We start from the raw sequence: 25,215 nt of genomic DNA, 5'->3' as shown, positions 1-25,215 counted from the left end.
CAGAAACGTGAGCAATATGAAAATTAAATTGCAAAAGAAAAATTTCCCACCTCATTTGTTTGTCGAAGAGCTTGGTCTGCATCATCAAGTACTTAAGACTTTGGTGATCCGTTCGAATGAAAGAAGTCCCCAATGAGTCTAAGGCATGTAGAACTGGGAGGAGTTCCTTTTCATATATGCCTAAAGCTTGCTCAACAGGTTCGAGCGTTTGACTTTCATAGGCTATGGCGTGCCCTTCTTCGAACAAAATAGCTCCAAGGCAATCACCACAAGCATCACATTGGACCTCAAATGGCTTTGAGAGATCCGGTAGTGTAAGCACATGTTGAGAGATAAGCTTTTCTTTAAGCTTTTTGAAAGCATTGTTCTCCGTAGAAGACCATGTATACCTAATGTTTTTCTTTGTTAGGTCATGTAATGTTCCTGCAATTAGGGAGAATGTTAGAACGTCATCCTAGCATAGGGAGGACATCAACATAATGTCAATCCGAGGAGTAGGATCCGGCTAGGGCATGGAAACACACAAGTGGCTTGTTCGTGCCAAATGGAGGATTAGAAGGTGAAACCTACACACAAAGAAAGCTACGGAGAGGGTATGATGTTGCTACGAGGAGTGAGGACACTAATTACTCTACCATTCGGCCTAATCTCTCACACACAAGCTTACTCATGCACTACTCTCTAATCAATCACTAATCCAACTCTAATCAAGCACACAACAAGCATAGAATAGCATAGAATGACCACACCGGGCACCAACACTCTACACAAGCCTACGCACACTTAGTAGCATGCTTAAACAAGAGGGAAATATGAAAAAAGAGAGAGATTAATCAACAAATCTGCCACTAATCTTTGATTAATAAAGCATTCATTACACCATGAGAAAATGAGAGAGAAGAGGTTAGAGTTTAGCTATTGGCATGAGGCCAAATCGTCCATGCACGCGTGTAGGAATCTCAAGAACTCCATAGCCATCTCCTTCTTCACAAAGCTTATCTCAAGTGAGTAAGAATCCCCTTTCACATTGTGTGTTTTGAGTTATATACTCTCTAGGCTTTTTAGAAGTGGTCGGGCACTCAAATGGCCAAACTCACTTAATCTGCTATCTGCACTACCCAGGATCTAAATATAGCTCAATGTTTACAACTTGGAACTCTTGATGAGCCCAAAACATAATTACAACCCGCATTTGCGGTCATTTGACGGAAAATCCTAAAACTTAAGTGGCCGTCAATTGTGACCGTGACTCCATAGATAGTCATCAATTCCAACTCTTCTCTGCATCTGTTGCTTGTATTTGCTTCATCTTCATCTGTAAGTCGCGTCCGCATCATCCGGCCTCGTTAGCATTTACTAATAATAATAAATAGCATCTTTGACTGGTCCGTTTGGCCATTGTTGACTTAGCCGCCAAACACTCCCCCCATCCGATTTCAGTGCACGTCCTCGTGCGCTGCCTGGTTGGCTTGCACTGGAGAGATTTGAAATTGGTGGTGAATGTTGTTCTGAAGAGCTCTAAGCTGTTGGGTTGACTTGTTGGTGAATATGAGATTAGTCATTTGGGTTCAAGTAAAAGCAATTGGCTTGATTTATTATGGGAATAAAGAAAAATAAAAGGATATGTATAGTGCATTAGGGTCTGGAAACCCTGGATGACCGATGGGGAAAAACCTCATGGGAAAAAGTGCCCAAAGGTATGTGATCTTATTATGGGAATATACAATGGTGGGTGTTTAGGGACTGAATTGATTGGGCTTATATAAATAATGTGAAAGTGAATTGTTTAAGCCTTCTGTCCCTTGAAAAGGTTCGATGATCGGCCTTGAGTCTGGAGTTGTTTTGCTGCTGCCTACACCTGCAAGGTGTGTGCATGGGTGGAACAATAAAGAGTGCGTAATGCAAATGTCCAATTATGGGACACTCGATATGCTTGCACAGATTTATGCATGGGTAAGATTATGCTGTGCGAGAGAAGTGTATTGATGGGTGCTCCTCAGAGTTTAATGTAGCTAAAAAAAGTAAATTAAATTCACTTTACTAGCTTCCACTACTCTCGAGAAGGGCGTTGATGCAATGGTTTCCACTCTCCTAATGTGCGCAAGTGCGTGTGTGTTTTGTCTTGAACACTTCGCATCTTGACCATGATTGAAATAATACATTGACTATGCTCACCTATTCACAATGAGCGACTTGATATTATTATGCTCCACTCTTCCAGCTTGAGTTGTAGCCTAATTAGCTAGACTCATAGACCACAGAAAATATTAGGACTCGAAGCTTAGGTCTAACGCTTTGCTCATTTATCGGCTCAGCTGCCCGACTCTTGACCTTTTTTTTTTTTGGTGACTTGACTACTGTCTTCAGCTCTCAGCAAAGTATATATCTAGACATTTAGAGCTCAGATCCTCAAAAAGAGGGATATTAAATGACCATATTGGCAAAGTAGGTTTTTTTCTGCCATACTTGGGTGACCTTGGTTATCAAAATTGCTTATTGTAACTTTTGGTCCATTATCTGAGAAGATTGGCTAGTTTCATTTTGTTGTAAATGGGAGATGACTTTAATCTTCTTCTGCTCGTTTGTCTGCTTTGGCACCCATACGTATCTGCTATTTGTTGTTGGCTTATTTTTACAGACGACATATTGACTTTTTGGACCTGTATCGTTTATCTGTCGGTGTTTGTAGCTGAAATTATCTTCAAGTTGTGTAAAATCTGGTCTTGGTGCTTTGGGTAGCCAGATTTGTTTTTGTCCTCTGTAATATCCCTGCGCTTGAAGTATATTTGATGGCACAAATATTTTTGTATGTACTTTTGTATTCAACTGTATCTGTTCCGTGCCATTTTTGGGAATCACGGTTGGTAAATTCCCTTGAAGATATGTAGGCCTTTTAGATTGAGAATCGTTTTTGAACCTGTTTCTAGCCCTGTTGTTCGATCTCCTCTTTTGAGTTGAAATTGATCTTGATTTTCCTGTTTGTTGTTTTGGTTTGAAGCCATTTGCTACTGTATAGCCTGATATCTTTGGTTTGGGTAACCAAACATTTGGTTGACCACTGTAGTAGCCTTGCTCTTCTAAGCTGTACTGGGAGGCAATCCATCCCATTTGTTTACCTGAATTGTTGAGAGTAGGATCATTTACCCAAACTAGATCTTTGACATTGATGTCATTGGCTGCAACATAGGTTTTGATTTGTTGCTTGTGTCTTTGTTTACTCTGAGTTGGGTATTTTGGCTGAAAAACCTTTTTATACTCTTGTCGAGGTTGTTGGTCTTGGTTTCCCTGGGGTGCTGAAGCCACTGCTGTTTGCTTTGATTGTTCAACTGCATTTGTGACCTCCTTGTTGAACTTTTGTTCTTCATAGGAAGAGGTTAAGCCTCCTTGGACTTTTGCTTTTCCCTTGTCGTTTGCTGATAAACGTCAAGATGTAATTACTTGGGATGTTTGTACCTTTTCTTGTTGATGACATGCTTTGGTGATTTCTGCTTTTAAACTGACTTGAACCGTCTTTTGTGCCTCTATTTTTGAACAACTGTTTGAGTCTTTAATTTCCTTTGCCAGCTGGACAGAAGTAAGTTGACTCTTTTCTTCAGATGCAATTCTTATCATGGCCTTTGGTTCACATTGCTCTTTATTGATCTCTTTGTTTGTCTTTTGATAGGCTCCATGTGCTTGATGCACCATTTGCTTCTGATTGTTCAAGTTAATGATGATTTGTGTCACCTTTGGCTCTTTGGCATTTTCCACTGGCGAGACAATATTAGGATCTGACGTTATGATCGGCTCTGCTTTTTTATTCTTGCCATCATTTGAACACATTGAGATGTCTTTTTCTTGGTTTTAATATTTGATCTCTGCCTCTGTTGAAATCTTGGGTACATCCCTTAGCGATGAACTATCTGTGGTATTAGCATTATTATGTAGAATCTTTGATTCCACATTTCTGCTTGTTGAAATCTTCAGTGGCAAGTCCTTGACTGCCCATACCTGCTCTGGTTCTGGGTCACAGATAATTTCTTCATCCACTGCTTCTGACATTGAATCGTCCGCTGCATCCTTGTCGGATCTTTCGACTTCAGGCCTGAAAAATTCCAAGTTGACCATTTGTTGTAGCTGATCTTTTTTGGCAGCTTGATTTTCAATTGAAATATCATTGACTCCTTTGACCTCCAGTATTTTAGTCATCAGTTTGTCTCTGGTATCCTTTGACAAGATATGCTTTCTTTCTGGTGACTTTCGATTTGGAGACATCTGCTTTAATGATTCTGCATCTTGTAGTCTGATACTGTCTTGGTTTTGCTGCTTCTTCATATCTAAGTGCATCTTTACTGGGCAATTGGATATTAGATGATTAATGCCACATCCATAGCAATGCACATCTATTCCTATTTGTTCTATACCAGGTCGAGGTATCTGTTCATAATATTGTTGGTATTCGTTGCCCATAGCATCTTTAATCAAATATGTCATCAGCATGACATGTAGATACTTGAAAACCAACACTGACGCTGGCTTTGACTGATTGCCCTTATCTTTTTCGACTGTGGCATTCTCAAGAAGCTTGTAATAGCTTCCATTATAACCCTGGTAGATGGTCGTTTCATCCCCTTTTTCAGTGACCAACTTTAATTCTATGTCTGTTATGAACATGTGATCCTTTATCTGTGGCTTCTGTGTAGTCTTAGGACTTTGTTGTCTCTTCGATCCTATATTTGGCTTCTGTTGTCCGCTGATTTGTAAGAGAGTATTCTAACTCTCTTTTGTTGTTTGCAGTTGATAGGGTTGTCCTGATTGCAGTAAATGAGGTGGAGATTGGACTCCCCCCATCCGAGAGTGTTCCCTATCTGTAAGAGGCATCTTTCTTATGCCAGATGTGGATATTTTAGCTTTGTCATCTAGCTCAACTGATTGAGCTAGGTCTTTGTGAAGTCGTGCTAACTCAATAGCTAATTCTTCCATTGATTGTACGTATGTTTGTGTTGGTACATTTTGTGGTGCATGTGTAGTGTTCGGTACCTGGTTAGAGATCATTTCATCATGTGTCCGTTGCTCAATTTGGTCTTGTGGAGTTGAAGGTGACAAGATGAAAGCTGCATCTCTTTCCGAGAATTTATCTGCAATAAGATCTAATTCATAGCATCTTCCATCTATATCATAGCTCCTGTCCTCAATGCGCGTTGCCCATAGTGTCCTAGGTATCGACTCGCTAAATGTCCTTACCCGCGTGACTTGAACCGTGACTTGAACCCATCTTTGTCCATCAGAATCTACATAAATTGGATCTTTCCATCTTGTTTCGTGGATCCAGTGAAGGGCTATTGATTCAGGTTGCTTGTTGACTTTTAAAGTGGTTGAAGGCAACTGTCATTTACACATAGCTTCAAGGAATTCCTTTCTGCTGACTGTGTCTTCATTTTTTGGCAGATTGATTATAGTAGGCCCCGTCTCTTGAGTGATTTCTCTGTTCTGAACTACCACTGTATCTGCATTGGAAGCTAAAGGTAAGCTCATTACCAAGCGGTAAGTATTACCACTTGTCGACATGTATTTGTATCCCAATTTTGAACCATCTTCATGAGCTATGAAGCATTGATCTGGCTCGTCCATCGCTTGCTGAGGTGTTTCTGCTTTGTACCATCTACCCTCCATATCTCTATAGAGACTGCTACAGTTTTTGTCCTTGTAATTTGACTTTATCAAGTGCACAGTGACTCGACAACTGCTAACCTCTGGAAGATCTTGCCTGTGCAATTTTATTATGTCCAACTCACTACCTGGTTTGAGCTTCATGTACACCGATCCTAAACAATCTTCCATTAGGTTCTTTTGTGAATTATCCATGTTGGTAGTTTCTTCTACTTCCACAACCTATATTGTCGGGCTTTTAAGAGAAATTTTCTTGGACTTTAGATAGCGATTGTCTGCATCATCCATGTAGCATGGAAAGTCTTTGAAATGACCTATTAACTCCAACCTGACGCCAACTGATTTGATTGTTATTAATAAGCTTGAAGTTGCATCATAACTGCTTTGATTTGCCGATGTTGCCATTGACTGTGGCTGTTGCATTTGCTGCTCCATTTTTCTTTCAACCCTACTACTGACCTGCTGAGCACTTGTATTCCCTTTGTCTAGCCTCTCCCACAGGTGACGAGTGGTTTTCCGAATTCAAAGCTCTCTGCTAGGCTTAGCTGTGTTCTCGCCGATCTGACCTACCAGTATAGTTGTAGCACTAGTTGGCAAGATACTTACCACTGTACTGCAACGACTACTCGCTTCGTGATACCTCAATTCCAATTTGATTGATCGATGAAATTTGCTCTTTTGATGACTTGCATGGAAAGTTCTGTCTGGCAATGCTCAGTTTCCGGCCTCCTTAAGGCCACTACCAGTTACTGCAGCAAAATTTCGTGATCAATTGAATCCTGCTTATCGTTGTTAGAGGAATACTCCGAAGCTTCCGTTTAGCCTTCCTCGTGTGTGATGGCAGCAAATATATCAACTCAGTGGGAGATGCGTGAATCACCCGCTATGCGAATATTTGAAGCCCTCGTTTCCTTTTGTTGTTGCTGTCAAAGATTTCCCGAATTCGACTCGGAGCTCGTGTATTGTGGGCTTTGGGCGTGTTATTTCCTCATCTATGCCGATTTTTCTGGCCCCGTCTTGGCAACTGTGTGTGTTGAGAGTCGCGAGCCAAGTCAGTCCGGTTGGCTATGGACTGTAGCAAGCCACAGAGTGTGTGTGTGTGTGTCGTGTTGCGGGTCAAGTCAGTGCCTTTTGAGGCTCAACCGAGTGTGTGTGTGTATTGTAGCGCCTTTTGAGCCAAGTGGGGTGTGAGTGTGTTGCGTCGCTACGAGCCAAGGCGGGCTGTTGAGAAAATAGTGTGTGTTGTGGCAAGCCTTTGCAAGTAGGGCGGTCATGAGCTCATACAGAAGGACTCAGGAGGCATTTGTTATAATGCGTCGACGTGCAAAGTTCAAACCAGGGCAGGCCGGCACAGGGCTGAGCAAAACTTGGCTGCAGGGCTTTTAATGCGCTCGTGTGTGGGCTGCGCCAATCAACGGTAGAGCATAGTGGGTAGGGCCCCGGTGGAGCTCAGGGTGTAGTGTGTGTGATGGTGTGGGCCAAGCCATTCATGCCAAGGCGGTGCTGGTCAGCAAGCTTTATGCGGCATGAAACTCGGGGTTCAGCCAAGGCGGGACCAAAGCAGGCGAGGTCCCCAACTGTGGGGCCTGGGTGTGTTAGCGTGGGCCAAGCCAGGCGGGCCAGGGACCTCAAGCAAGGCAGGGCGGGGTCGCGAGTTATGGGGCTGACTCGGGCAGCTAGTGCGTAGAGTAGGTCAAGCCAAGCATGCGTAGGATGACTAGGCCAGGAGCATGCGCGCGTAGGAAAACCCGGTGGGCGAGCGCGTAGGAAGACCCGGTGCAGCAAAAGCGTAGGAGAACAAAGCAAAGCTCAGCGCGCGTAGGAAGTCCGTGAATCACGGTGCCACTTAAGCCGGGCGGCCAGCTTTAGTCAAGCGACGAGATACAGGTGAGTTTTAATGTTTTTTTTAAAAATCCAAAAATAATAAAAATCACACAAGTAAATTAAAAACACACATAAATCTTAAAATAAATACCAAAACACACAAAAATACAAAAAACACATTAATAATTTCAAATTTAATACTATCAATAATAAAAAAATCACACAAAAAATTCAAAAAAACTCATAAAATAAATAATAAAATACACCAAAAAATCAAAAAACACTTACACAAATACAAAAATGAACATAAATAGTAAAAAAAACATACAAGAATTCAAAACATGCACAAAATTACTAAAAATTACAATTAAAATATAAGAAATAAAGAAAACACAAAACAATCACAAAAACACCAACAAAAATTTAAAAAAATAGAGAAATTAATAAAATACACAAATATAAATAAAAAATCAAATCTTATCAAACAAAAACCTAAAAACATAAAAAAATTAAACTATCACGCAAAAACTCTTAACAAACAAAAACATTTGCCCCGGCACTCCACAATTCACCCATTTAGGCGATTTATCAATTTTCTGAGCATAATTAGCACATTTGAGTTAAAATTAGCAAAAAATTGTCAAAAATTACCAAAAATTATCAAAAATTACCTGAAAATTTTTGAAAATTTTTAGATTAGTCCACCGACCCAAACATTTGCAATCGAGCAATCGAAACACCAAAATTTATCACTTACTTAATCAAAATCACACAAAACATCTTTCTTTAAGCACACACATTGTCTCGAAACTGAGATTAAAATCACCCTCTCTTGCACGATGACTAATCGCACTCAAAACAGCATGTTGCATCAATTAAACTTCAATTCGAGCATCCAATTCTCAAATTTAATCAATCATTAACACGCTTTTTGCATCAAATCATGCACATAAACATACATAACCAAATTTGACCGAATTTCGGCAGCATTTCAGCGTCACAGTGGAATTAGAAAAGCATAACCATAACTCACTGACAACCATAAACAATCACATGCTTCTCATAAGCAAATTGGACTCCAAAACAGCCCCAAATTACCCCAAATTAGGCACTTCCGCCTACACTCAAGCGGGCATAAACCGCACCTAGTTTTGCATTTTATGAATGCACATGGTTCATGAACCAAACCTGCACCTAAAATCAGAGAATTAGCATTAATTTCAGCACCTTAATTGGCCACAAACTCAGCGATTAAGCACTTGATTAGTGCCCAACACACTAGTGTGTGTGTGTGTGTCAATCCCGTAAAATCACCTACACACAACCAACAAAAATATCAATGTGTAGCATCGTTTAGCATGAATGTAAACACATAATCATCATGGACATGCATCAAATAATCAATCCAAATCAGCACTTTGCAAAATGCCCAAATAATTAGTGAAAAATTAGTGAATGAAATTAGTGAAAATTAGTGAATAATAGGTGATTTCGGCTACGATTTGCGCACAAATGGAGTAGGATATGAGTGTGTGGATCACAGAGGCATGTTGTCCATACACCCAACTCACTTTCTACTTGTGTGTAGCACAAAAAACACTTATCAATCGGGAAATTAGCATCAAAGTTAGGAAAAATTAGTGAATTTGATGGTCAAAATTAGTGATCAAAATCAAGAACTAATGATGTGTGTGGGTTGTTTTGTGATGTTCTAAGCATAATCAATGCTAACCCAAGCACTAATCACACTAAAAACCACTCAATTAATCAACACACCTAATCTAAAAACTAACAAAATTAACAAAAAATAGGAAAATTAGTGTCTCCTAATCACACCAATGGCACCTCTAGCTTAGGCAATCGCTCCCCGGCAGCAGCGCCAATGTTAGAACGCCATCCTAGCATAGGGAGGACATCAACATAATGTCAATCCGAGGAGTAGGATCCGGCTAGGGCATGGAAACACACAAGTGGCTTGTGCGTGCCAAATGGAGGATTAGAAGGTGAAACCTACACACAAAGAAAGCTACGGAGAGGGTATGATGTTGCTATGAGGAGTGAGCACACTACTTACTCTACCATTCGGCCTAATCTCTCACACACAAGCTTATCATGCACTACTCTCTAATCAATCACTAATCCAACTCTAATCAAGCACACAACGAGCATAGAATAGCATAGAATGACCACACCGGGCACCAACACTCTACACAAGCCTACACACACTTAGTAGCATGCTTAAACAAGAGGGAAATATGAAAAAAGAGAGAGATTAATCAACAAATTTGCCATTAATCTTTGATTAATAAAGCATTGATTACACCATGAGCAAATGAGAGAGAAGAGGTTAGAGTTTAGCTATTGGCATGAGGCCAAATCGTCCATGCACGCGCGTAGGAAGCTCAAGAACTCCATAGCCATCTCCTTCTTCACAAAGCTTATCTCAAGTGAGTAAGAATCCCCTTTCACATTGTGTGTTTTGAGTTATATACTCTCTAGGCTTTTTAGAAGTGGCCGGGCACTCAAATGGCCAAACTCACTTAATCTGCTATCTGCACTGCCCAGAATCTAAATATAGCTCAATGTTTACAACTTGGAACTCTTGATGAGCCCAAAACATAATTACAATCCGCATTTGCGGTCATTTGACAGAAAATCCTAAAACTTAAGTGGCCGTCAATTGTGACCGTGACTCCATAGATAGTCATCAATTCCAACTCTTCTCTGCATCTGTTGCTTGTATTTTCTTCATCTTCATCTTTACTTCACGTCCGCATCATCTGGCCTCGTTAGCATTTACTAATAAATATAAATAGCATCTTTGACTGGTCCGTTTGGCCACTGTTGACTTAGCCGCCAAACAAAGAACTTTTCTATGAAGCATCTATAGTATGCACACATACCTATAAAGCTTCTTAGTTCATAGATTCCTTGGTTTAGGCCATCCTTTTATTACCTCTAATTTTGATGGATCCATTTGGATTCCATCTTGAGAGATAATGTGACCTAAATATTGAACCTCTTGTACGAAAAATTCACTTTTCTTTCAATTAACATAAAGTTTATTCTCTCTTATAACTTGAAATATTACCTGGAGGTGTTGCTTGTGTTCATCTAATGAATTAGAGTAGATGATGATATCATCAAAGAACACTCCAGTAAAGGTTTGGTCAAGCTTGAATATCTTCTCCATCAAGCGGTTGAATGTGGCTGGTGCATTGGTCAAGCCAAAAGGCATGACAATGTTTTTGTAAAGACCAAACGTAGTGCGAAATGCGGTCTTTACAATGTCTTGATCAACTATCCTTATTTGATGATAGCCACTTTTTAGGTCAATCCTACTGACGTAGTGGACCCTTGTAGCTTATCAAATAGGTCTTATATCCATGGAACAGGAAACCTATTCTTAATAGTGATCCTATTTAGTGCTCTATAGTCAACACACATACACTATGTGCCATCTTTCTTTTTCACTCATTAGGAAGTGAATGGGGTATAGGAGGGCCTCTTTATTTGGCAGTTTAAGGGAATGCTTAAATCTTAAGCCAAGTTTGAACAAGCCTAAAAGAGAGGGCAAAAAGGCCTATGCTGAGATTTTTAAAAAAGCCATTTCCATATTTTGAATTTAAAAATAGTTTATTTAGTAACCCAAAAGAGAGGGGGATAAATGAATTTTCAAATGTCTTTTTCCCACCCCTCTTCTCTCTCTAACATATAAAACACTCTCTTCTCACTTAGAACTCATTAAAGGAGGCACTTTTTAGCCCCCCTGCCAAAAAAGCAAATTTTTCACATTCTCTCACTACATTCTCTCTCTAAAATGTGAGCCAACTCTCTCTCTCTCTCTCTCTCTCTCTCTCTCTCTCTCTCTCTCTCTCTCTCTCTCTTTCCCCCCTTTTTCTCATGTCACTTCCTCTTCCAATAATTAAGGAACATTCTAGGCTGTCTCTTTCTGAAAAAGTGCAGATCCTCCAAGGTTGCAGATCTGTCCTCTCTCCCACTCTCTCTTCCTTTATTCTCTCTCTCTCTCTCTCTCTCTCTCTCTCTCTCTCTCTCTCTCTCTCTCTCTCTCTCTCTCTCTCTCTCTCTCTCTCTCATGCTTCTCCCACTCCAGCTCCAGCTGAGTGCAATGGAAAACTCCATTACCTCTGTGTGTTGCAGCATTTCTCTCTATAGTCATGATCAACAATTTGAATTCAAAAGAGATTGAGCTACACTCCCTCTCTTTCTTCCCTCCATAACATAATATTTTTCTCTTAACTGAGTACTCTCCACTTCTTTCCTCCATAGCCACCTTCACCTGCTTGTAGCAGTCACCATTACACATTCTCACTAATTTGCTTGATTAACTAACACAATGTCCTTCAATCCCCCACCACTGCAAGACATTACTAACAAATCAAAATGATATCGATTAAATGCTGATTTAGAGTAGGAGTATGCAACTATGCGACTTGGCACATCTAATCCCAATGCTAGAGACCAGCTACCCCTACAAAACCATGGATGCAAGGCAATCAACTTATGGGTTGATGGCCATATTTACCCTTGTGATCCAATGACCAATGCATCACCGCCTTTCCGTAATGTCACTCAGCTACTGCGATTTATTGGAGATGGGAGAGACGGACTATTTGGCTACTGCTGGAGATTACATTCAGCTTTTTTCAATGAAAGAGAAGCAAAAAAACATCTCTGTGCTGCCTATTCTTCATTGCAAGAGAAGTACGTGAAAGACATTCAGCAAGTCAGAGAGGAATCCAATGAGAAGACAAAGCAGCCAAGATGTCAAAGCTTATTACAAAGGTAGAGCATCAAAAAATGGAGCAAGAGCGTCGTCTAGACAATTATGTTCAGCTACAACACACTGCACGTAATATGCGTCTGCGAATCGATCATCTTACACACATTCCATTGGGCTATCACATTTGCAAGCACAAGAGACATGCGATGTCTATGCTATCTTCAAGCGGTGGAGCTCGAAAGAAACGTATCCGTCAAACTCGGTAGCAATACAAATGCAAGCTTCTAATTTCGTACATTTTTTTGTAGGTTGCTGTAATATTATTTCAATATGTAGGAACTTGGCTCAGACGATGATAAGAATCGAGTCCAAGGCTAAAATGATCGGACATACTCTGTTGCAGCATGAGTCATCAAACCAAAGGAGTTGGTGGAACTATTGGATGAGCCATCCAATGCTGGCATTGCTAAAGTTTTGCGCCAGAAGTATTTCAGTGAGTTGAAGAACATTGTTTCACCTTAGGAGATGATGGAGGTGTGTGACAGCACAGGAATAAGTTTCAAGGCCTACGAAGCTTTGTATAGGCTTGTCACACTAGGTCATAGAGAAAAAGGTTTGTTTAGGTTGCTGCCAATGCCTTACAGTGTTAGCATCGCAAGAAGGTGCGCCAATAATGATGTTGCAAGCTTGTTGGGTGGATTTCAATATGTGGAGGATGTCCTGCCACTAGAAGAGAACAAATCTTTTCGTTACAAAGAATTCAATAATGTCTATGTTGACTTGTTGAAGCTCCAAGAGTCAATGATCAGATTTTATGGGTTGATACAGGAAGAGTGTGATGGCAAAGTTATATTTGTCATGAAACTTGATGGGTGTCAGATTGTCAAAGGTCAACGGCTCGAAAGGGTAAGCGTTACGCTTATGAACAGAGCCTTGGTGGGTGTTGCTGTTGAGCTAAATGCCAGCGAGAAGGGAAACACCTGTTTAGGTGTTCAATCCGAGAAGAATATTTGGTGGTTGGCAGCTTTTCATCTCCCACATGAGACACATGAGTCTCTCAAATGGTATTTTAATCACACCCCGATCGTTGACGTCATTCCGCAACAACAAGAAGGACAACAATTGTAGGTTTCAGGTTTGGGTACGTTCCAAGTGGAGTGGCATTTGGCAGGAGACTTGAAAACTCTCAAGTGTATGTTAGGATGCAAGCAAGGTGCAATGACCCTCTTTCCATGCATTTATTGTTGCCATAGTAAAGTCTCATTAGGAACTGAGGGCAAGGGTAAGGGTAAGGGTGGCAAAGCTACAGTCAACTCTGCGAAAGGTAAGGGTAAGGGTGAGGGTGGCAAAGCTGCAGTCAATTCTGCGAAAGGTGTGACCACTACACAAACAATGGGTAAAGCACTCCAACAACGGTTTCAAGGTATCCTCAGTTGTAACCAGGATGTACCCCCTAATCGAGACATGGATGATCCAATTTGGGATCCTATTCTACCGATTCCTCTGATAAATGTGCATGTGTGCACTCTTCATGCCCGTCTACGAATTCTTGACAACGTGCATGTATTTGAGAACTTGAATCTATTCTATCAAGCGTTGGCCTTCATGGCGGTGCAGTAGAGCTATCAAAGGATAGGAAGGCATCTGGAAGTACACATGATCGTTATAATAAAATATGTATGGGTGGTAGTAAAGCTAGGCATATGCTTTCAGACTATTCTAACTCTCAAAGTCCCAATGAGTTTCAATTGTGGAAAAAGGTGTGTGACATTACCACATACAGAGGTAACGAGCCAGCCCTAAGAATTAAGCGTGCTCGTGTGTGGCAGTCTGTAGATGATATTTTTCATTTGCTTGAAAAGGCAAATCTAACTTCTCTTGAGATATCCACTTTAAAATTTGTAATCAATAGTTTCACAGCGCAAATGGTGGATGCCTGGGGGGAGACACACATAACACATTACATGGTGGGTTGAACACTTTGTCTTTGGATTAAAAAAAACATCAGTGTTTGAACTAAAGGTTTATATTTTTGTAGCATATTCTTTTTGCTCATAGCTCATTTTTTCTCGACACATTCGGCTCATTGGGCATCTGGAATAGCCAAGGAATGCATGAGTACGAGTGCCATAGATGCTTCGGCCTGCTCATCTATCTCTTCGATAACTTCATTTGATTCCTCCACAATGGTCACAGGAGGTCTTTGGTTGAAGTTTTCCTTTGATTTTCCCTTGTCCATGTCCTCAAGCACAAGTAATGTTAGAACCATGTCCCATGAAATAAATTGGGTGCCTATGCACCCCATGCCCAAATCCATGAGATCATCCTCATCCTCTGTCTTGAAGTCCCGTTCCGTGAGGCCTTTAATAAACCTCAACAAGCGAAACCGGAAGTTTTTGTCAGCCGCATAGAGATGCTTCAAGAAATCCACTGGCAACCACTCCGTGTCGGATCCCTCAAAGATTATGGCATATTCCTCCATGTGTTGTGCCATGTAGTCAAGAAATCTATTAAATGCCTCTGCATGAAGGTTGGCAGTAGCCTGCATGTCAATTGTCCCCTCGAACACACTGAGTAGTTCATGTCCTCGATCTGCAAGTCCTACCCTTTCTAATTGTGTGAGAAGTGCATCAGTAGATGTTGCCATGGGTTCGTTCGCGAAGAAGATGCGAAGAGAGGTTAGAGCTAGAGTTTTGTGAATGTGAGAAATGAAGTTTAAAAACTAGAAAGTCACTTATATACCCAAAGTCACTTTTTTAAAAGCACTTAAATTAATGTCAAAATAACTTGAAACTTTTATTTTAAACAAAATCACGCGACAAAGCATTGAAAGACACCAACATTGAAAACATTTGTGCTCCACAACAAATAAATTGCACGTTTCAATCGAAAACTTGAGCAAGCTGAGAATAAAAAAGTATGCGTAGAAACGAGATTCAAAACATTGTATGTATTAATGTGGCCGCACTTGAAACAATGTTTATCCTTGAGATAATGCTCAAGCTCTTCAGGAAGAGTTTGTTTTTACCTTTGTAAACTCCCTTCTCCTTCGCTTTGTTGGAGTTGCCCTTAGGAGACTTTTGGACATTGTCCTTCCCCTTAGGCTCATTGGAACCCTTGTTTTCTGTGGGCTTAAAATTTCTTTTAGCCCCCGTTTGGAAGTTGATTTGAGAAGCCACCATAGTATGGTGTATAACCACCGATATGGTGCATGGCCTTTGGGAGTTGACATACTCCGCCATTTCTTCAGTTAAGCCCGCACAAATTGTTACTTTTGCTCTCCAAAATCCAAATTTTTGAAGACAGTGGCTTTGAGTTGTAGGTCCCAAAACTTGTCTACGTATTTGTGAATGGATTCATAGGGAGAGAGCTTCAAGCTTCACCATTCGGTGAGTACTTTTTCTTTGGCATCGGTGGCCAAAAACTGCTTCATAATGGAAGCTCTTAAAGCTTTCCATGTTCATGGAGCTTCACTGTTGGCCTGTAGGCGAGGCTTGTAGGCGAGACCACCATTGTCTGGCGAACATTTGAAAGTGCATAGCTACATGGCATAGCTTAGAGGACTCCATGAAACCCTCATCTCCAAACGCCGCATCGAATTGTTGGATAAACGCCAAGACTTTGTCCGTAGCACCAAAGGTGCCATCGTAGGTAAGGAAAGAGATGCTCTTCCCTCCCTCTTTGAACTTCTTAAGCTTGGATGACCTCTTCCACACGGCATAGGATTTCCTATGGCCTCTTATTTTTTATGGTTCAAAGGTTGCACCATCACTTTCTTCAGAAGATGAAGAATTTGAGGAAGATGGAGAAGAGGGTGACCTCTTTCTCGCCTTTTTCTTGCCTTGATCTTCTTTTTCTTCACCACCGCTTTCATAAGAGGAAGAGGATGAAGAAGATGGAGAAGAGGGTGTCCTCTTTCTCACCTTTCCCTTCTCTTGCTTTTTGTCATCCCTCTTTGAATTATGGTGTGGAGAAGTATGCGATGGTCTTCTTTGTTTTGGAGGTGATGGAGAGCATTTAGCCCGCCGTCTTCGTGGAGCCATCTCCGTTGAGGTGGCAGGAGTCTCACTTATTTCTTGTTCCTTCGGTGGAGGCTCTTGAGTTCTCCTTTGGGAAGGAGATGCATCATCAAGAAGCAAATTTTTGAGGCCTTCGTATGGATCCTCTTCTTCTTCCCAAATTGGAGAGAGGACTCTTTTGGAAATCTCACAAGGAGGCTTCCTAGGTACTCTCTCATCATGGTGGGGAGCTTGGAGAATCCCATGAGCACAAAGTTGTCGTTGCACTTCACTTTGGAGGGTTGGATTGCCCATGGCTTGTTGAAGCCTAGAAACAAGATAGTTAACAAGCATAGGGGCATCATTAGTAGCCTTCTCATTAGCAAAATCAAAGTTATCAACATTAATTTCACTCTCTTTACTATTGTCAGCCATTCTAACAACTTTTAGGTGTACTTTGGCACTTCAAGCCCTAGTTGCTACTCCTCTTTACCCCTTTAAAAAAAGCATTCAAGCTACTGTACCGGTGGCTCAAATACCATTAATTGCAAGGAATAGAAGAGAGGGTCGTTCAACACCAAAACAACACCGGCTCCTGTCAAGCTTCTAGTAGCTCAATGGTGGTATTAAACCATAGGCAAGCCCTGTAGGACTCCACTATTAAGACCATAGCTCTTGACGGTGATGCCCCGTTATCTTCATGAAGGTAGGCATAGTGCAACGCTGAAAAATCCCTATTCTACTTACTCACATGCAATTACTAATGCCAACCATTTATAGCTAGCTTAAGGACCTCCCTTCTTGAGCAAGAAAAGAGAAACCTTGTGAGCATTTCATTAGAATAGATTCCTAATGAGAATAACAAGAGTGTTTGGGTGGAGAGAGCAACAAAAAGTATAACACCTAGTTAGATAGCATGAACATTACTTCAAAAGAGAGAGAAATTAAGCAATTGACAACAGTTGAGGATCGGATTTGCATGGAGCCGGTCCCCCCTCCAAAAGGCTTTGTATTATGGTTTCTCCCATCAAGAGAGACATTTTACAATACAATTCTTTGTGTTCTTTCAATACTAGCTAGTGCAATGAAGATGGAAATTTCAAGCACTAAGCAAAACACTTATCAAACACAAAATCAATTACCTCACGGTCTCAGACCCAAGACCTCACACACCTTTGAAGATGGTGAGAGCTAGCGGGGTATGAGAGTAGATTGAAAGGAACAAGGAGTAGTCTTACGAGAAAGACATACATCTCCTCACATAATCACTCATATTAGTATAGCTTAGCTTACTAGTTAGCATGGTAGAGGATATGAGCATGCATTGAAGCTTGGCTCTTGGTTGGATTTGCATCACAAAGCCAAGAGTTGTCGGTGTAGGCCTCCCTTCTCACAAGCTTGGAGTAGGTGATAAGCTTTCCATTAAAGCTTGAGAAGAGAGAGAGAGTCTTCTTACTCCACACATAGACTAGTGTGAGTGTGTAATGCAATAATGCCTTGAGAAAATCAGCCCCCCTCTCTCTCTTAATCGACCCCTCTTGCTATTTGCTCATGCTGCAACCCTATTGGACCTCCCCAGGCCTAGCCAATGGAATTTCAAGAGCATAAGTGATAGCCTTCTGACATTTGTCCCCCTTTCCCCTTTTGTGAGAGCTTTAGGTAGTTAATTAATGCAACTAAACTCTCATTGGACCCCTTTGTCTCCTGGCCAATAGGAATCAGGCAAGCCATTGGGCTACTGAATGCTCATTGGACCCCTTGTGAGACCGTCCAATAGTCTTCTAGAGAGCTTAATTCTTATTGGTTATTTTATTAAGTGTTTTTAAAGTAATTAAACTAGATTTACTCTACACTAATTATCTTTTGTCTACCTCCATGGCCATCCAATAGTATTTGAGTACACCTTGCTGGCATCTGGGCTAGGGAGCTAACATGTGTCCCTCATTCCCTTTGTGTAAAGGTAGCTTGTGTGTGTGTGTGTGTGTGTGTGTGTGTGTGTGTGTGTGTGTGTGTGTGTGTGTGTGTGTGTGTGTGTGTGTGAATTTCTCTCTCATTCCCTACTTCTTGGGCTCGCCCCCTCCTATGTAGGACTTGAGAAGACTTTTTGAGACACACACAAAGTATCCAATTTCCCTAGTGTTTGGCCTTTGGACACAACCTTTGAATTTTGGAACCTTAGCATTTTGGAAGTCTTAATGCGCCGAACCTTAGGGTCTTTTTAGCCCATTGTTGCACATTGCTCTTTTGCAGATGGCCCCCCCTTTGGATCCCTATTTTCCCTCCTTTGGATCCCTTCTGTGGCCGGTCTGCCAGCTTAACCAATATTCTAGCTTTTTCTCCCCCGTCACTTCCCCATATTAAATGATCAGTTTAACATGAGAAAATCATTTACGAGAATTAGATATTAGTTATTATGACAGTTATCTTCTCTATGGCAATAGACTATGCGTCACTAACTCACTACGTGAGAAAGTAATGTATGAATCTCATACTCCTCTTTATGAGGGGCATAGAGGGATTCAATCTACCCTAAAAGAGATAGAAACATATTTCTATTGGCCTGCCATGAAAGCAAACATACAAGAGTATGTTTCAAAATGTGTGGTATGCCAAAAGACAAACATTGATAGAGGGAAGCAACCTAGATTGATTCAACCTTTGCCAATCCCTTATTCACCATGGGAGAGCATATCCATGGATTTTATCTTTGGATTACCCAAGTCTATCCATGGGAATACAAGAATATGGACGAAAGTATGCATGCTTAGGATCATGTTTGTGGAGGCGACGTCTCCCAAACACCAAGTAGAGTTTGTCACTCTACTATGGAAGACTGATACGGACCAAATGGACAAGTCATCCATTCTGGAACGGTGTCATAGGGTAAAATAAGGATCCTTTACCCGCTAGCAAATGGACTAATGACTAGGCTTTATCTTCTCTACCTCATAAAATTGAGGACGACTATGATTTCAAGAGAGAGGTAATGTCATAATAAAAATATCTAATTCTCCCAAATGATTTTCTCATGTTAAATGGATCATTTAATATGGGGAAGTACCATGGGAGTAAAAGCCAGAATATTGGTAAGGCTGCCAGACCAGTCTCTGTCAGGGATCCAAAGGAGGGAAAATAGGGATCCAAAGGGGGACAGTCTGCAGAAGATCAATGTGCTTCAATGGGGCTTAAAAGACCTAAGGTTCAGCTCCATTAAGACTCCCATAGGCTAAAGTTCCTAAATTTTAATTGTATTGTCCAATGGCCAAAGTAGGGGAAAATTTGATGGTCATGGGAAGACTAAAAAGTTTTCCCACATCCCTAGGAAGGAGGGGGCGAGCCCTAATGGTAGGGGATGCGAGAGAAACACACACACACACACACACACCCAAGATCTCCCCAAAGGGAAGAATGAACGCATGGCAGGCTCCTAGGCTAGTTACCCCCAATTTCCCCTCAAATCCTATTGGATGGCCATAGAGGTGGAGACCAATGAGAATTAGGCTAGAGTAAAATTATTCTAATCAATTTAAAAATGCTTGATAAAAGAACCAATAGAAATTAAGCTCCCTAGAAGACTATTGGACAGTCTACCAAGGGGTCCAATGAGCATCCAACAGCCGAATGGATTGCCTAATTCCTATTGGCCAAAAGACTAAAAGGTCCAATGAGAGTTTAAATGAATTATTTAGTTACGTAAATCTCTCACAAAAGAGGAAAGGGGGACACATGTCACAAGGCTATCAATTATGCTTCTACATTGTGATTGGCTAAGCTTTGCAAGAGCCACTGGGAGTCCAGCATGAGTAAATAACGAGAGGGGTCGACCAAGAAGAGAGAGAGGGCTGCATTTTAGTCTAACACTTTGACACACACACACACACACACACACCACTCATGTGTGCAAGAAAAACTCCATCTCCTTCTCCAAGCATTGGGAAGTTGAGGCCTACACTAACAACTTTTGGCTATGGAATGCAAATCCTACCAAGAGCCAAGCTTCAATGGCATGCTCATCTCCTCTACCATGCTAATTAGTAGGCTAAGCTATGTTGTTAGAGTGATTATGTGAGGAGAATACTTCTTTCTTGTAAGATACATCTTCTTCCTCTCAATCTATCCTCATTCCTTGCTAGCTCTCACCATTTTTGAAGGTGTGTGAGGTCTTGGGACTTAGGCTAGGGACACTAGGTGTGTTTTTCAAGCATAATTTGGTGCATGAAGCGTCCATCTTCATTGCACCAATGAGTTTTGTCAAGAAACACAAGAATTGTATTGTACAAAAGTTTCCTTTGATGGGAGAAGCTATAATACAAAGCGTTTATGGAGGGGGGGGCGGCTCCATGTAAATCCGGTCCTCAATTGTTGTCAATTGTTCTATTTCTCTCTCTTTTCAAGTATTGTCAATGCCAAATTAGTTAGGTGTGAATTGCTATGTTGTTTTCTCAAATTAAGTACTCTCTCGATGCTCATTAGGAACTTGTTCTTAATGAAATGCTCACTATGTTATCAATTTCTGCTACATACAAGTTACTAGTTTATTAAATGTTACATCTTGTTAGGTGAAACTCTGGTATCTGATGTCCAAAAGGCATGCACCAAATCTCTTGTTTCATTGGTGATTGTGGTTCCTTAAGGCAATTGTCTCTCACAAGCACTCAATGGTAACACTTCATCCTCATCTTTATTCTCCAGCCTTGAACTTGTAGCAGCTATATTCCTTTGATGGATACCCAGAACACTAGCAATTGTTTTTTGGTTTATTGAGGTCTTACTTGTACTACTGTTCAAGATCATTGTTAAAGAGGTTCTCTTCACAAAAAGCTCATTTCTTGAGTTTAGGACCTTCATTCGAGTCAAAGTGTTGCGTACACCCAATAGAATGATGTCTTCGACATTGCTAAAATGTTTTTTTTGCAGCTTTGAAAATGTCTGGTGGTCCAAGAGTTGCTCGGAATATTTCCTTTTTTTCATTCCTTGATAGACCTAGTGTTTGCTTGCGCCAACATCGTGCCACCGCTGCGCAAATGTTCTTCCTTGTCCTGGTTTTTGGTAATCCAAGAGTAGAAGAAGGATGTCTTTCTTTGCTTCTCTGCTCGGGTTTCTTTGCAGCCCAATAATTACAAATAAAATCTTGACTAGTTGAAATGAAATTGCTAATGGAATGGATTTGTGTCTGTTCATCCGTGCTCGAATCACCTTACATCTCGTGAAAGAGAGAAGCTGTAGATCACCCCAGGAGTAGTAATCTCCTGCAGTACTGTCCATTGGCAAGGAGCAAGTGCGAGAGGGAGAGAGAGCGAAAGGGGGAGAGAGGGAACAATTTGTAAAACCGGGATTCCACATGTAGGTACAACAGGACACACACACACACAGAGAGGATGCCAAATTGTGTGTGTGTGTGTGTGTGTGTGTGTGTGTGTGTGTGAGAGAGAGAGAGTGAGAGAGAGAGAGAGAGAGAGAGAGAGAGGGAGAGAGAGAGAGAGAGAGTATCAAGCACCAAACAATAACCCCCCCTGGTCTCGCCCTCAATCCTTACCTCTTCTTGAGAGTGGCTAGTTTCAAAAGATAAAAACGTCTTCAAAAAAAAAGAAAAAGAAATATATGGCCCCTCCCCAATTCCAATTAGAAGGTCCTCTCTTTTTACGCACATGAATCACCAAGCCTATGTTGTGTCAAGGATAGTCCTTTTCGTACCACCAAACCATAAAATATTTTTGATGTTATTTTTTAACAACCGCAAACGTGCTTGAAATTATCTCTTTTTGCTTTCCTCTATTCTTAGCTTGTGATTTTTGGTCTTGAGAGCCTATATAAAGACCCCTCTCCCTTCCCTTTCAAGACACATACACACATAAGTTCTCAGAAGCAGAAGCTCTCTTGCCATAACATCGGAGTTACCTTCTCTCCCTCAACCTCTCACCCTCAAACATTCTTCATCTCCAACTCTCTCTCTACCGTTGTCGTGTTACCCTTCAAATTCTTGAGTTCTCTTTCTCTCTTTCCCTTTTCTCTACCTCAATATGATGTCCCCTAAACGAGCCTACTCGAAGCTCGAAGCAGGCTCATGTCGCTCCACCTCCAAGGAAGGTGCAAAAGAAGGTATCATCTACTCCAATCATAACTCAAGCGAAGGTATCGACTCCAAAACAAGGTGAAATTATCCAACCTCAAATGCGAGAGGTGATCGAACAGGTAGCTAATCCGGTAAGATAAATTTATTATTCTACATTGTTATTCATGTTGACCTGGAAAGTCAAGCATAGGGAATCTCTTAAACCGTCCAAGAAACGTGATTCTATCACAAGAAACAAGCATATGTTTTCATAGATTAGTGAAAGGACTGTTTGATAAATTGTCATTGTCTGTTAAATTATTATTGCTTGATAAATTGAAATTGTTTGGTAAGTTGATACTGTTAAGTATGGAGCCTGATTTACCCCTTGTAATGTTCTGTGTTAAAAACGCACATTTGTAAGGCCCCCATTATGAGGAGAAGCCATCGTGCGTGAAGAAAAATAACTCACCGGGAAAATAAAATCACTCGTCGCCAAAAACCAAAAATTTTCACACCCACAGAATATTTCTTTTCGTCAGAATATTATGGTCGGACACAGCGGCCGAAAAGTGGTGGGAAAGCGACCGGTCAATTGGCCGGTGGCCGGTAGTCAAAGGCCGTGGCCGGTGGTCAAAAATCAATGGCCAGTGGTTGAATTCAAAAGCAGACTTGTCTTCTCAAGGACAGCCACACAGGGGCAGATTGGAGGGTCCGATTTGGACTTATCTACACAAGGGCGGCTACACATGGCTGCCTCTCATGAGAGAGGGCAACCCTTTTGGCATATAAAAGGAGGCCATTTCTACACACATTTCATAGTGTGAAGTTGATGCAACAAGGTGGGTGTGAGGTGGTGAGAGTGAAGCAAGGTGGGAGCTCCAAAAGGGTATAATCCCTTTGTAACCTACTTCTTGTTTTGAAGTACTAAACCCATTGAGTGGCTGCTTTCCCGTGGACGTAGCCCACATTGGGTGAACCACATATATCGTGTGTACTCTCTCTCTCTCTCTCTACTCTATAATCTCTTGTGTGTGAAAATTATCTCTCTCCATTAAGTAATCTACTCAATTATCTACTTAGGTACGTCATATTTCCTAACAGATACTGGTTGATATGAATAGTTGGTTTATCATGGTTGAAGAATCATTTAAAGAGAAGAATTGTTGGTAATATCTTTTCTTCCTCGCGAGTAGCGGAGATTAAGCTGAGGTTATCGGTTCTCTTTTGTTCCTCACGGTTAGCGGGATGCCTGGCGGGTAGCGGGATGCTTCGTGGGTAGCGGGATGCCTAGCAGATAGCGGGATGCATAGCGGTTAGCAAGATGCCTCACGGTTAGCGAGATAGGAAGGTTGTGTAATTTGTGGTTAGCGAACAAATCCTCTGCAAAGGCTCTGTTGGTTATACAGAGAAATTCCGCGGGTAGCGGTGATGGCCGATTTTGGAAATCAAAGAAAAAAAAACTTTTTTTTTTCCTCTGTTGGAGCCTTGGAGACACTGTTGGAAGGCTCGGCAATGCTTGGTCAACCTCACGACACTTCTACAGGCATGGCACACCCCCCCCTTTGATTGGCCGGCCTTATCACCCTCATGCCTTCACTCGTCTATGCCCCAGCCTAGCCGGTTGCCCTCGATTTGAGATACCCCTTCTCTCTCTCTTCCTGTAGTTTTATTCCCCCAATGGGCATCGACTGAGATCTCTCTCTCTCTCTCTCTCTCTCTCTCTCTCTCTCATTTTCCCTACATACCTCTCTCTCTAATATCCCCTCTTTCCCTTCTCGGCATTCCCTTCCTCTCCCTGATGCACTCCTCCTCTCTTGCTGACAACCCGCTCTCCCCAGCTCTTGTCTCGCAACCACACCCGCAGTTGGCCCGGGCATCCTCTCTCTCTCTCTCCCTCATTGCCTACCAAGGGCCAACACAAACTCTCTCTCTCTAATATCCTCTCTCTCACACCCACACACCCCTTACTGGCCACCCTCGACCAGGCGCAACTCTCGAGCACCCACCCCTTCTCTCGCTTCCTCTCTCGCGCTCCCGCTGTGTTGAGCCCGTGGCCGCATGTGAACTCCCGCTCTCCCGTATTCTTATCCACACACCCGCCCCCTCTCACACTCCCTCCCTCGCTCTCTATGCAAGCCAATAGCCGCTAATATTCTCCCTCTCTTCCCCCACCCGCTCGCCTCACTCCTCCCTTGGCCTCATTCTCCCTCCCCTGGCCCGCTACTCCCACCACCTCTCCCCCACCCCAACGACCCCACCCCATCGACTCTTCCCCCCCCCCCCCCCCCCCGCCACCTCATTGTTCTCACCCTCTCTCTCGCTCTCAGCCGTGCATGGCTCAGCCTGATAAGGCGCGTAAAAAACGGGGCTCTCCCTTATCCACACACACACCCGCCTCATCCTCTCCCTACTCATCTCCCTGTCGCTCTTGTGCTCTGCACAGCAGGCCTGCCCCGCAGGCCTATCTCTCTCTCTCTCTCTTTCTCTCGGCATGTACACGCACAGAAGCTACTCACTCTCTCTCTACACACACTCATACACACACACACCGCACACAAGCTCTGCACAGCAGGCCTGCCGCAAAACTCTCTCTCTCATCTCTCTCCCTCGTGGGCCTGAGAAGGCGCAGAAAAATTCACTCCCTCTCTCTCTATACACACAACACATTCACACACACACACCCTCTCTCACACACCATCCCCCCCCTCATCTCTCACCCTCGCGTAGCCTGCAGGCCGCCAACCCGAAAAAGCTAAAAAAATAAATATATATATATATATATATATATATATATATATATATATATAATATATATATACTATATAGTAAGGCCCCGTTCCCACGCATATTAGCCGCTCACACACTCATTCACACACACACACACACACACACACCACACACACCCCCGCCTCTGCATTGCCATACAGAGAAAGAAAAACAAAAAA

The 25,215-nt window shown here is 42.0% G+C and overlaps 2 pseudogenes; both read right to left on the bottom strand.

Annotated features, from left to right (window-relative positions):
- Nucleotides 1–3,776: 3,776 nt before the first annotated feature.
- LOC147440845 (uncharacterized) lies at nt 3,777–4,041 on the bottom strand (annotated as a pseudogene).
- Nucleotides 4,042–5,367: 1,326 nt separating this feature from the next.
- LOC147440844 (uncharacterized) lies at nt 5,368–6,084 on the bottom strand (annotated as a pseudogene).
- Nucleotides 6,085–25,215: the final 19,131 nt, after the last annotated feature.

This window comes from Adiantum capillus-veneris, chromosome 15 (assembly GCF_014529385.1).
Source record: "Adiantum capillus-veneris isolate H3 chromosome 15, ASM1452938v2, whole genome shotgun sequence".
Classification (NCBI taxonomy): Eukaryota; Viridiplantae; Streptophyta; class Polypodiopsida; order Polypodiales; family Pteridaceae; genus Adiantum; species Adiantum capillus-veneris.
This window is presented reverse-complemented; position numbering and strand designations above follow the sequence as displayed.